Source organism: Channa argus, chromosome 21, assembly GCF_033026475.1.
Source record: "Channa argus isolate prfri chromosome 21, Channa argus male v1.0, whole genome shotgun sequence".
Classification (NCBI taxonomy): Eukaryota; Metazoa; Chordata; class Actinopteri; order Anabantiformes; family Channidae; genus Channa; species Channa argus.
Window position 1 is genome coordinate 4,483,796 of NC_090217.1, and position 13,244 is coordinate 4,497,039.

At 41.5% G+C, this 13,244-nt stretch overlaps 1 long non-coding RNA gene across 2 annotated transcripts in view; it reads right to left on the minus strand.

The window, feature by feature from the left end:
- LOC137106551 (uncharacterized) overlaps nucleotides 1-13,244 on the minus strand; it is a 34,541-nt gene that overhangs the window by 18,115 nt on the left and 3,182 nt on the right. For both annotated transcript variants that reach the window (XR_010911966.1, XR_010911965.1), the window contains exons 2-3: nucleotides 7,244-7,365; nucleotides 1,273-1,408 (exon numbers count right to left, since the gene is read on the minus strand). This is a non-coding gene — a long non-coding RNA (uncharacterized lncRNA). The remainder of the gene's footprint in view (nucleotides 1-1,272; nucleotides 1,409-7,243; nucleotides 7,366-13,244) is intronic.

Genomic DNA, 13,244 nt, shown 5'->3' on the forward strand with positions numbered 1-13,244 from the left:
TGTTTGTTACCACCCCAAGAGAGGCCGACAAGCTCACACACACACACACACATACACAAGCTCTCTCTGTGTCCTCCAAGACAGAGGTGGTGACGGCGCAGAGCCTCATGTTTAGACTCTGCGTCTTTGTTCCTCCCGGATGGTGCCTCCTCTACCTGCATATGAGGGAGGAAGTCTCTGCTGTTTCCACTTTAAAGCCAGGAAGTGTTTGATTCCCTCAGTTTCCCCGACTTCTAAAAGCCCATTTCATCTTTCTCTGCAAACCGCTGAGTGACACAACACTATTTTCCCCCTCTGTCTTACGCTCTTTGATTCGCCATGTGGCCGCTTAATTTAGACCCATTGTTACACACTTGTTGCACGCATACAACACAGTCACCTGCTGCAGCGTCTGATGTGTAGAATGAAGCTCAAACAAGAGCAGCGTGTGCACTGAGGGTTACGCAGGTGTAGCGTTCCTCACCTCAGCACAATTCAATCTAATTAAGGGAGTTGCTAAATGCTTTTTTTAAAACTGGTCTTAAGTGTTAAGAAACTGATTTCCACATTGCACAGTGCCAAGCTGTGGTCATTACAGTTGAAGTGCAGTTAACAAGGTGATGAAAAGGTGACTCAAATGCATGTGAATAGTTTTGTTTGCATTGACTCTACTTTTGGCACCAGCCTCCAAGAAGTGAGTTTGCCTGCAGCTGAAAGATGACAAATCAACAGGGAACCAGCAAAAGAGAGAGAGTGACTAAGGGGAGATTCCTGCCTTGGTGAACTTGAGGTAAGTGGGTGTCAGACTTCCTCTCTTTACACCTCAAAACAACATTCTATTGATGCCACTTCAAGACAGAAGCAGCCTTAGGAACCCTTGGGGCCACAGGGGGCAGCTCCTCGACAGGCTTTCCCCGCTCACCCACATTCCCTCGTCTCTGCGTGAAGATGGCCGCTTACCTGCCGGCGTGCAGAGGGGTCAAAGAGCGCTGAGCTGGAATATATGATTCTATGTAAGCTGATATGTGGGAGCGTGATGTTTGAGGCAGCGAGAAGTGGTCGTCGTCGCTCGGATAAGACGTTAAAAAAACGAGTTGGCCATTTGAAACCGGCCAGTTACAGCAGAGGTCGTGTAAGGTCAGCGGCGCAGCGACAGTGGACGTCTGCTAGACTAGTCAGTCACATTGTTATGAAGCAGCAGAGAGGATGCTTCAGTTCATGTTTGAGTAATAGTTATTTTATGATACACAGCGCGTCACATAACAACACAGATGAAAGAAAAAAGTTAACTACCTTTCAGCATGATTTTGATTTCTCTTTGAGATTGAAGTGACCCAAATGGCCTCTCTGCACCCTGGCCTTGTAATAGAGGTGAAGAAAGTCTGTTCTCTTGTAATTCAAGCACACCTATGTTGGAGAGGTGGGGGATCTATGAAGAAAACGACATGGTGGTCTAAGGTGAGACTATTGCAACAAAAAGAAATAAGTAAACACAGTCACACTGATGTATGAGGTGTGATAGACATTCATAGCCATCCTCAGTTTAAAGGATTCAGACGTATTTCATCTGTGTTCATCTGTGGGGGGGGGGGGGGGGGGACAAAAAAGAACAAAACAAAGTCTACTTCCGGCTGTCCACCATCTTGTCAGCTGCCTGCGATCTTAGTGTGCAGACAGGTTGGTGGCACAGTTGCCTTGCAAGCTGAAACCTACCACCCACCACCTTTGCCACTGTTTCCTTTCAACCTCATTTTCACCACAGTCAAAGCCTAGAATCATCTATGTTCTTGGCTTTCACATCTGTTCTCCATTTCCAGCTAATGCAGCTACAAACTGCTACGGTGGCTGCTAACTGCTATTTCTGCCACAAATTGTTAGTGCTGTTAGAGGTTCCTGATTGCTGCTGGTAACGACAAATCTCTCTTATTGCTGCGAGAAACTGCAAATGCAGCAACCAGTTGTAGCAGCTGCTGTCACACTGGCTGAGGAAAAACGTGGCGTGAAACATGCCACCCACTTTACACCTTGTTATAAGGTTGAGAAGATGACGACCATTTTTTCCTTTTTGCCATATGTTTATACTAAGTAAACAGGTCGGAGTCTGCCTCAAATAAATGTGACACTGTATAAGGTCTTTGAAATTATGCTAAGATGAATATGGGGTTGTAATTAATGTTGTCATTCACAATACGATTTATTTATTTATAGAGGGGGCCGGGCAGTGTGTCCGGAGGATGGCATCCTTTGAGATCCTCTCGCAGGATGTTTTCATATCAATTGTGAGTAACTAAGAGTCATATTTTCATTTTTGCTGCTGATTGTTTCTCATTCCCCCAATATTATGCACATTATGATGTGATTCAGATGAGTGACAAATTAAAGGAAAACTCGTTTCTACTGAGGAAACAACTTCCGATTCATCCATACAAGGCCCAACAAACTATGAAATTGACAAAGTGAATCGCTCCCTAGATCGAAAGCCAACTGGACAGTTTAGAAGATGCTGAACTGACATTTCTTTGGGAAGAACGGTATTCAACCCCTCCAGCAGAGCTCCAGAGAGAATCAGTGCCACTTTACATTGAAGGTACATTGAACCCCCTTTCTAAGACAAGTTGCTTGTGCTACATTCCCACTTGTTATTTTGTCCTACATGTACTTCTTGTACAAGCAGCTGCTAAATGTCGCCGTCCAGTCGAATTACGAGTATTTGTTTAAGTTTTGAAACATTTTAATATATTTCCCCATTCTTATGTCTCAATTTCCTGTTCCAATTTGTCCAAAAATATGATTAGGATCCTCTGAGTCCTGAAGCTGTAGTGTGCAGATGACACTATTATTGCTCTGATATTTCTCATCCTAATGAAATCTGCTCTGCCTCGCACCGATGGAACTTTGATCTCACAATTAAGTCTCCATGAATAGCTAATAAAGCATAATCTGCTCTGTATCTGCTTGTCTGTGCCAGAAGAACAGAAAACCTTTTAGCAAAATCATCACTCCGGCTTCTGACTGACATTTTGTTGCTACCGGCTGAGTCAGTGACTATTTTTATTTTTTTTATTTTGTGTTTTTTTTTTTATCACGCCTCGGATAATACAATCAAGTTTTAAGGAGTTAAAAAAATCCAACTGGATCTGCATGGGTTGAGTGGCAGATGCCTCTGGGGCTTCTAGTTGTTCAGTCTCCTTTTTCATCCACCCCTCTGATCTTCTCAGTAGATATGTTGACATCCCAGAAAAAAGAGAGGGGAGAAAAAAGTTGAGTAACTAACTTGAGTTAGAAATCGTTCCCTTATTGTTGCTGGGGCTGTTTGGATGTATCTAAAGTGGCCGATCCTTCATTCATTAAATACAGCAGCATGACGTCACTTTTGACTCGATAACACTTTTTTGTACGTTTCACTAATATCCTTAAACTTGGATCGGACCTAATGGCCGGTCAGAGCGGGCTGAGATTTCTGCTCTGTGATAAGACCAATCAAGTGATAATTGCAGCCTTTTATTTGTATTTTTTTTTTTTTTTTGCGATCTCGTCCTGTTTCCTCAGACTATAACACAGGCCCCAGCGGACAGACGGTAGCAGTTTGGTGGAGAATTGATAAGGAATGTTTTCCACATGAGTCCAGTGCAGCATTCGGCTCTCATCTTAAACTTTTTAATTGATGCTGCGAGGATGTGGGCCAAATCTGTTAAGCCTGTGCTGATATAGATGTCCAATACATATGGAAGTATGGTTGGGAGCAAACTTTGAAAGTGCTTCTTTTTCATAATTTTAACAATTTCTAAAAGTCATCTATGGTGGAAATCAGGACGGACTTCAAGAGGAAGACTGCCACTGTGCCCCAATGACTGATGAGGTTAAACGGTAACACTTCAGTCCTCAAAGCAGCGGCACTTTCTCTGTCCAAACTTTGCACTTTTCATCCTCCACCTGTTGTTTTTGTTGGAAGAAACACTTTGAGGTTGGGGAAAGAATGATCCAACAACAACATCATCTGTTTTCACGGATAATAGTTTGTGATGGATATGTTTATGAAGGAGGAAAAGCAGATAAGATTGTAGTGTCTAATGAGCACTGACCTGCTTTGGTTGAACCTGACCCTGCACAGGTTTTAATGAAAAGTCAAACCTTTAGACTAAGTCCATCTGCGTGGACCCAGATGTCTGTCTTGATTTATCCCTGAACAGAGTCACAGAGCTTGGAGGGAAATATTTAAGTATTTTAATTGGCAAGTGCTTTTAGATTTATTCTGGTTAGCTGTAATCACAGTGGCTCCTGCCTGCTCTGTATAATGTCTTAATGTGTTTCAGTTGGCTTCAGAAAGCTTTTCTATTAGTCCACTTGTTTATCCAGTGAATTTGATCGTCGGTAAAACTCTTGACAGGTTTGCACACAACAGTGCACCAAAAAAGGGGCAGATAATTAGATGTTTCATGATTTTAAAGCCATTCAGTTTCTACGTAAAGCTACAATATGCAACATTTGGCTGTAGCACGAGACTCAAACTCAGTCTGTCCACCCTGACGCTGTGTCAAAGCCTGTGGTGTCTCATAGATCTATACGAAAGGTACCATTTAGATTTGCGTGTGCTGCACAGGCTTTGCTCATTTCTGATTGGTTAACGCAGCGAGCCTCGCTCAGAAAGTGCTGTTCTGTGAGTCTGCGACTCGGGAGGTGTCCACAAAAGTGGAGTAATGTAGTGTAACGCTAGGGAAAAATAAAAAGGTACACATTGGAGCTTTAAAGAAAACTAAATCATAACTTTGTAAAATAACATTGATTCTATGTAACCTACAATTATTTACTTTTAATTTGAATTTGCTTCTAGATTTGGAGAAATGATCAAATTAACTAATGTTGACATTGTATAAAAAAACATTTGACCGTATTTCCTTTATAATAAAACACAATAAGGACATTTGGTTTACACACCTATTTTGCTCAGCAGGATAATCTTTACAAATAAAAAAAACTTATCATTTCTGAAGCCTAAACACAACTGCACGAAGTAAAACATTATTCTCAGGCACTAACCTCTTCTACAAAAAGCCTTTTCTCCTAGCGAGACCTGAGACCTATATCGTGACTAACACCACAAGGCTGTAAAATAAATTAGTGAGTGGATGAGTCACCTTGTTTAATGAACCCAAAAACCTTGTTGTATTGTTTAGCCACTTGTTAGCAAAAGACACGTAAAAGCTTTAGAAAAATTGCAAGTGGGGTATTTAGCTCATCATTTTATGTTTGGAAGCTCTGTTGACCTTTTGTTAGCCACAGATATTATTTCAAGCATCCAAACCAAAACCCATTCAAAACTTTGTGACAAGGTCTTCTTCGGGTTTTAGGACTCACTCCATTTCCATCCATGTTTACTCATCTGCAGCCTTCTCCCATGCCAGCTGATCAGTAAACCTGTCTAGGGCTCAACCAGCAAACTGTTGATTCACCAAAGCAGCAGCAAAAATGTTTATGACTTTGCTCACGTGTCGTCCTACACATCGAATTAAAAGATACAGTGTATCTTTTAATTAGAAACTATTTGAAAAAAGATAATCACATATTCTCCAGAGCTTCCAAGTACATCTCACAGTTTTTTTTATATAAAAAAGCTGTGTAAAAAGTTTAAATGTTGCTTTTGAGTTAATATTTTGTAACAATAAATTTTATATTTTGAATTTTAATGGCCTCTATATGACTCAGTATTTTAGTAATGCTAAGAGTTAGAAGCTAATTAATCTTGAATAACTAGACAAGGTGTTTTACCTGAAAGGAAACACCTGCTTTGACATCACTGTTGGGGGTGTGGTTTCTAGTTCAGTCCAGCACAGCACCTGTGACTGACTGCAGATGTAAAGTTCAGAATAATAAAAGTTATGATGACCCAAAACACATGCAGCTACGCTTAAGGCAAAGTATGTATCTGCTTAAAAAAAAAAAGTCCTGCATCTTAATGTGGGACATTGTTTTAGTGCAGTATAGTTTAGAAAACCACTGTTGTTCCACGTGTTTCAACCTAAAAACTGCTGAAGCCTAAATCAATAATTGGGCATAAAGGATCAACCGAACAGGATAGGTGTCTGTTTACGTAAATTACAGTGAGAAACGTTTCTCTCAAAGTTCAAATTTGAGTTCCAAGTTAGTTTTTTCTTGAATAATCTTTAAGTCACACTTTAATTCTGCTTACTCCTGAAACAACATCCCGACGTTTCATCAGATGCGTTGACTGTTTGGCCTGAAAGCGACTCTTCTATCTCCTCTGCCTGTGGACCTTCTCTCTCCTTTATCAATTCTTTTTAAACATCAGCTTTTCACAGGCTGTTAGGGATGCGATGCGAAAAGGAGGGCAGTTTGAATATTCTGAAATGTACTTTTTTTTTTTCCTTTTTAAAGAGTGGCCTAAAGCCTCATCTCCAATTACACCATTCTTTGTCAAATATGTTTGCATATTCAATATATAAGGAAAAAAAAACCCTGCTGGATGTAGCTTAATTTAAGCAGCCTCATAGGCGACATGCAAACCCTTCAACAATGTGCTGGGGAGAGATACCTTATTAGCCTTGTTATCATTATTCCTCCCGATCAGTCTTCTCCACCAGATTGTTGTCCTTCACCAAACTTTCCTCTTTTATCATGTAGACACAGACCAAAAAAAAAAAAAAAAAGAACTCTGCGGACGCCGGTGGCTCTCTGCTGAGAAGAAAAAGTTGGTCGAAAATGAAATTAGAAGACCACTGATGCCAGGGCTGACTGAGGAGTGGGCTATGTTCTGACAGTCATGTCAACCGAAAGGCAAAGATGCTTTGAATTAATGAGACCAGGTGAGGGAGAAAAGGTGCAGAAGTGGAGCCAACACTGTTGCCTGCAGTTTGCTGGAGACCTGCTGTGCTTCTTATTTAAATAACTGCCCTTGATCTCACTGATCACTACGCTATGGGCTACTTAATTAAAACTAACAAGCAGTGCATTAACGCCCTGCCGGCACGCTGACACTGTAAACCCGGTTATGTGTAAGCAGCACCTTGGGGAGAAGTGTGCTGGATTCCAGATGCAGGTGAAGGAGACAGTTGATTTAAAATGGCTGGCGCAGCCTGATTCAAAAGCGAAGGCATTTCTTCACTGCAAGAGGATGAAGAAGAAGATTGTGTGTGTGTGTGTGTGTGTGTGTGTGTGTGTGTGTGTGTGTGTGTGTGTGTGTGTGTGTGTGTGTGTGTGTGTGTGTGTGTGTGTGTGTGTGTGTGCCCTCAGAATAAAAGCAACATACCTGCTTAGGAAGGCCAGCCCTGAGCTTTATAAACAGGCGCTTTGATCAGAAAGGCCAGTTCATCTCCTTGTGGACGTTGTCACTGGATGCTGATGATGCTGTCGCCTGTTTCTCTAAAGGGCCTGAAAAGACACACGGGGGAAAAATTAGGTAAAAGCAGAAAAACGTAAAGCCAAGGTGCGTCTACTTTAGCAAGCTGGAACCCCTTAAACATCTAGTTTACCCCTCATTTGTTTTAAGTAGCTTTGTTGTTCTTAAATTCGTCCTGACTGTGTCACGCACATTGCAGCTGTATGACATCACTGTGACATGTTTTGTGCATCATTTTTGACACATTTCCCACATGTTTAATCTGACTTGCAAGATTTAAATCACTGGTGTTATTGCACCCAGTGGGTTTGCACGGTGACACATCTTTTAAAGAACTTCTAAACCTAAATGAAGATTATAGCGCAAAAGAAGCCATCGCAGTCTGAAAATTATAACCACTTTGTGCATAGAAAAAAAGGGTAAAACTTTGCTGTACACAGAGAGTTTGTGTCGAAGTTTTACTGCAAATTATTGCAGTTTTCACAAGAAGTCACCTTAGTGTAAAAAATTAAATACTTAAAAATATCTCTGTTGGGTGTGAATTCAGCATAAGTGTTTAGGTGCAGTACATAAAATCAGAAATGACAGTTTCAAGATCAGCTGAATGAGGCCTCCTGCTCCTGATTACTTTTAAGTGTTGAGTAACTGCCTCTTTGCTGTGGATCATGTGAATTAAATAGACACATCAAGACAGTGCTTAATATTTCTTGTGTAAAGTCACAGAGCTCAGTTAAGATAAAAAAAATAATACGTTGTGGACAAACTGAACCACTTAATGAAAAGAGGCCCTTTTGTTTTCATCTGTGCATTCATTTGCTATTGTTATTGTAAAAATAAGATTGTAGCTGCATACAAAATCACGAGTTTGATTTTTTTTTCTACAGAAATTCCTTCTAGATTTAATCAATAGTACATCATAAAGTGGTGATTATTGGGTATGTAGTACTACAAGAGTAAAGGTGTGTGCAAAATGTAATTTACTGGTGATTTTTTTAAAAGTAAATTCTAGTAATTTACTTTTACAAAATTAAACAGTTTTTACTCAAGACTCTTAATACCTACTGCGCAACTAAGTAATGAGTAACGAGTAAGGGCGACGCTCCATAATGAGTAGTAAAACAATGAGTGTATATATTACTTTTGAGTAACGTAACGAGTAATCCGTTTCTCTCCGACTTGTTGTAAGCCTCTCTGTTGTGTTTGTAAATGACTTTGTGACGACCTCTGTTACAAATGCAACAGAGGTCCCCCCCCCCCCCCCACCCCCCACCCCCCGCGCGTGCGCGCCCCCACCCTCATTCGCAGAAAATGGAAATGGCTTAGCACTATCGCCGTTGCCCCGGCAACCATCTGAGTCCCCCATCTCGCGGTGAAGAAATGAGTTCTGAACAGGCTCGAGAGAGGCAGGGATTAAACATGATCCCGCGGACGGACTGTCAATCACAAACTCTCCCACCTCCTTCCGTTTCCCCTCAAAGAAATAAAAAAGACAACAACAACAAAAAAATTGAGATAAAAATAAAAAATTTAATTCACGCTCTGAAACCCAAATAAGGTGCATTTCGTTTGGAGCCAACCGTTGGAAAAATAATAAAATAAATCTGCAGATAATGAATCCGGCCTGGTGCTTTTTGTAAGCCATTAAAGCAGGGAACTCTTTCCGTTTTAAAAACAAATCCGTTATCCTGCAGCGGATTTAGTGGTGGTCGTTATATTCCGGTGTCAAGAGGCGATGGATTAATTTAATTAGCCTGCTGAAGATTAATGACAATGCACAGGCCTTTTGGAGATAAGGAGATGCACTGGTGAAAAAGGGATGTGGTATTTTCAGCACCACTCTGTGTCTAATTTGGGAAACTTTGGCGTGTGGTTGAAGGAAACCTGTGCTAAAATTAGTATTCAGTATTTGGTATTTATCTCTGTAGGCTGAGATAAATCTGAAAGATGAGACTCGCTGTATGTGGGCGATAGCATCAAACTGTTTTCAGTCCCGGTCAGGGCTCTTATTGTGTAAAACTGGAACTAAAAAGGTCAGAGTTTTTTTTTGTTTAATTCCCATAAATTCAACATTATGGAATCTAAATGCTAATTAAATGCTGTAAAATAATAAAAGCAAATGTATTTAGACTAGTAACAGGTGTCTTTGTGCAGCATGCGATCACTGTGGGGGAGTGCTTAAGGGGAGGGGGGCGTTTTGTTTGGTCCTACTTCTAAAAGTTATACTTTTTTTTGCTCATTTTTTACCATATTACTCGCTCTTGATCTCTGGCTTTGATTGATACGAAATTAATTAATTGTAAAACACCAATATTAAATACAATACTTTTGTAATTGTTATATTACACGTGAACAAAGCAAAAGGTCAAATCATTGGAGACTTAACATATTAAACTCTATAGCATTAAATTACTGATATGATCACATTTGGTTCGATATTATCTTAAGCCCAATTATTTTATTTACATTATAATGCTTCTTACAAGAGACTCTCTTTTTATGATGTAAGCATCAAAATGAACTCTATACTTAGTAAACAGTACTTCAATCTCTCCACCTGTACTTTTTACTACACTAAATCGGTGACGGTACTGTGGTGATAGATAAATGTTAAAAGGTGAAATTGGTTTGAAACCTCGTTTCTTTTCTAATTCCACGTGCTGCTCGTTCTCAGCATCACTGATAACAACTACGTTGACAATGTGAAAATAGAGAACGACTTCCCTGCAAAGCCCCGTCTGCGCCAGGAGGAGTAATCACATTACAGTAACGCACTACTGGTGCCAGGCTGGCAGAGACTGCTGAAAGAGAGAGGGGGGGAGGGCGGTCGGGGGCAGTGAGACCCCATGCAATTTGATATTTGCCTCTTTGACAGTCATTTAAAGGGGATCTGGAGAACCCGATAGCCGGGGACTTACACCCCCTCCAAAGGCTTTCGGGACACTTTAGCCCGGCTCGGCTTGGCCGCGCAGCGCCACTGAGTCGCCAGGCAGGGTGTAAACGTTAAATGTTGGCTATTTGTTCCATGGTTTGCAAGGAAAATCAAGCCAGTCTTTCACTTCACTCACTTTTTTTTCCTTTTTTTTTTGGAAACCCTCCTCCTACTTCGACCCCCTCCTCCTCCAAACTCCACAACCCCACAAACAGCCATTGAATAAAGCGGCTTAGGGAGTCTCCTAATAACAAATTAAAAGCAAGAGAGGAGTTTATACAGTGAAGAGAGGAAGGGAAAGGGAAATATTCTGTAATTGCTGAGGCTGTACAGACCCAGAGTCCTGACGCAGTGGAATATGAGGTTATCTGCTATCGTGGCGGTTCCTTATCAGTGGATAAATATTTGTATATCATGGCCAAGCTGGGGCTCAGCAAAACCAACCGACGTGTTATTGTGATTGTTCCAACACAGGTGATCTACATGGAGATAGCTACTGTATACGTCCTCAGGAGTGGAGCTGCACAGCTGGAATGTGTGTGTCTGTGTGTGTGTGTGTGTGTGTGTGTGTGTGGGGGGGGGGGGTCATGCAAAGCCATTTTTCAATTAGGGGGTTAAAATAGTGTGTGTTTTAATAATAGACTCTTCATTAAAGACAGAGCACATTCCCCTGCAGATAACAGGCAGGTTGCATTAGGCTGATCTCTCTGGACTCCTGACTGGCTGAATGCCCCCCCCCCAACCCCTCCAACTCACTATCCTTGCATGTCATTAAGCTCATCTCCAAATCTCTATCTGCAGCATCATGAACCCATTTCCGTATATACACAAAAGATGAAGATTTTCTTTTCTCGTGGCGAATTAAATCAGGCTATTCTGGAGACCCCCTTTAAGCACCAACCAACGTGATCTGGTTGTTTTTCCCTTTCATGTGAAAACCTCACTGGACTCCCAGTGGCCACCCAGTCCAGGATTATTCTGCTCAGCCAGGAAAGAGGAGGAGGAGGAGGAGGAGGAGGCGGATGAGGAGGGGGAGGGATGGAGGGTTTGCCTGTACGTGTGCATCCCCGGTTTGTTTGACATGGCAGTGTCCCTGGGTATAAAACCGATAAACATCTGGTGACGCTGCCAGGACATTGGAAAATGAGGGATTCGGTGTGTGTGTGTGTGTGTGTGGGTGAGTGAAAGAGGCGAAAATACTAAATCATAAGAAGAAAGCTGGGCAGAGAGAGGGAGACAGAGAGATGCTGATCAGCTAATTACAGCTGCAAATAAAATGCAAATTTATCCTGGCACGGTGAGCCTGCCCAAGTTTAAACATAGCGCCATCCAAAAATTCAGAGCTGCGCGGGCACAGAGCCAATGATGACTCCCAAACAAAGACTGATTATTCAATAAAAACTAGGCAATAATAATTGTGATGGTGTTATTATTACTACTATTATTATTATTATTACTATTATTATTATTATTATTATTATATTTGTTTCAGCACATTCTGGTGGTTTTCAGGCTACAGCTCCTTTCAATACAAAAAAGGGGGGGGGGGGGGGGTAAAGATGGCATGTTTCCCACCAACTGTGACACCATCATGCACATGATGCTACACATCCACAATCCAACAATTACACTTCCCCACACTGTAGCCGCTATTTACGCAAAGGGAGGGGTGGGGGCACGTGCTTCCGCTTCCCCACATCTGTAGTGATTAATGATACATCGCCACCCAAAGATTAATCATGGGAAATTAAAAATCTTGGAGGTACTTGTGAGAGAGCAGCAGCAGCAGTGATGGTGGTGGTGGTGGTGGCTGGATCAGGTGGGCTCTGGGATGGAAGGGGGTGGGAGGTGAGTGTGTGTGTGTGAGGGGGGGGTGGGAGAAATTAGCTTCATCGAATCTTTTTAGATGCAAATATTTTGTTATCTCCACTTTACTGCACTGTTTTCAGTGTTTATGATTAATTATCTGTTCTGGGTGGAAAAATAAATCATGCAAAATTGTGATCTCGCTGACTCCACCGGCGTAAGCAGAGATGGCAGGTCGATGCTGTTAATTTCAGGTTGAAATTGACACACTAATTATAGTGCAGAGTTCTGCTGGAACACTAGCAGGCAAGATTATACCTCTTTGCTTCTATTTTTTTCTTTTTTTTTTTTATCAGATCCCCCTTATATTTTACCAATTAAAAATCGTAAAGGCATTTCATTGCCTCAGGATAAAAAAAAACAGCCTCTCTCCTAACATGGCCATCACTTTCCCCCATCAGATTCATTGTGATGTATTAGATGCAATAAATTATCCCATGTAACAAAACATGGCGAGCTGAAAGGCTGATAATCTGCAGAGGGGAGATAAGGATTCATTATTCCAAATCATTATGAATCCAGCGTTGGCTGTGACTTCTTTCTTAATCAGCTTCTGTGATCCTGGATACGTGAAGGGAGCAGATAAGAGCAGAGTCGTTTATAATTCTCTCCACCTCGGCCTAATATTTTAAAATAAAATCGCAGAGAGAAGCCGGCGTAAAAACACACACACACACACACTGGCTTAACGTTTGGAGAGAGCACAGGACGAGCATAATAAAACACATTGAGGAAATAAATAAGTAAATAGATAATACGTGGCCCATACATTTTTGGAGGTGTTTTGTCTCAAATTAAGGTCATCGTTTTCGACATTTACAGCGAAGAATCATGTAGGCAGGGAGAAAAGGGAGATATATACTGCAGCATTTATTTCACATTTGGAGTGGGAAGTGTCTAATAAAATTTAGTCTGCAGCAGGAGCCTATAAAAGCGGGTGACCGTAAATGATTTACTCCGTTAATGCACTAAGGGGGCAGAAAAGCCACGGTACATTGGGGCGGGGGGGGGGGAGGGGAGTTACAGATAAAGTGCTGCTCCACTCGATGCTTTGCAGCTCCACAATGTGAAACAGCAAAATTAGCTGTAAAAAGGTGAAGTGCATGGGACTAAAAT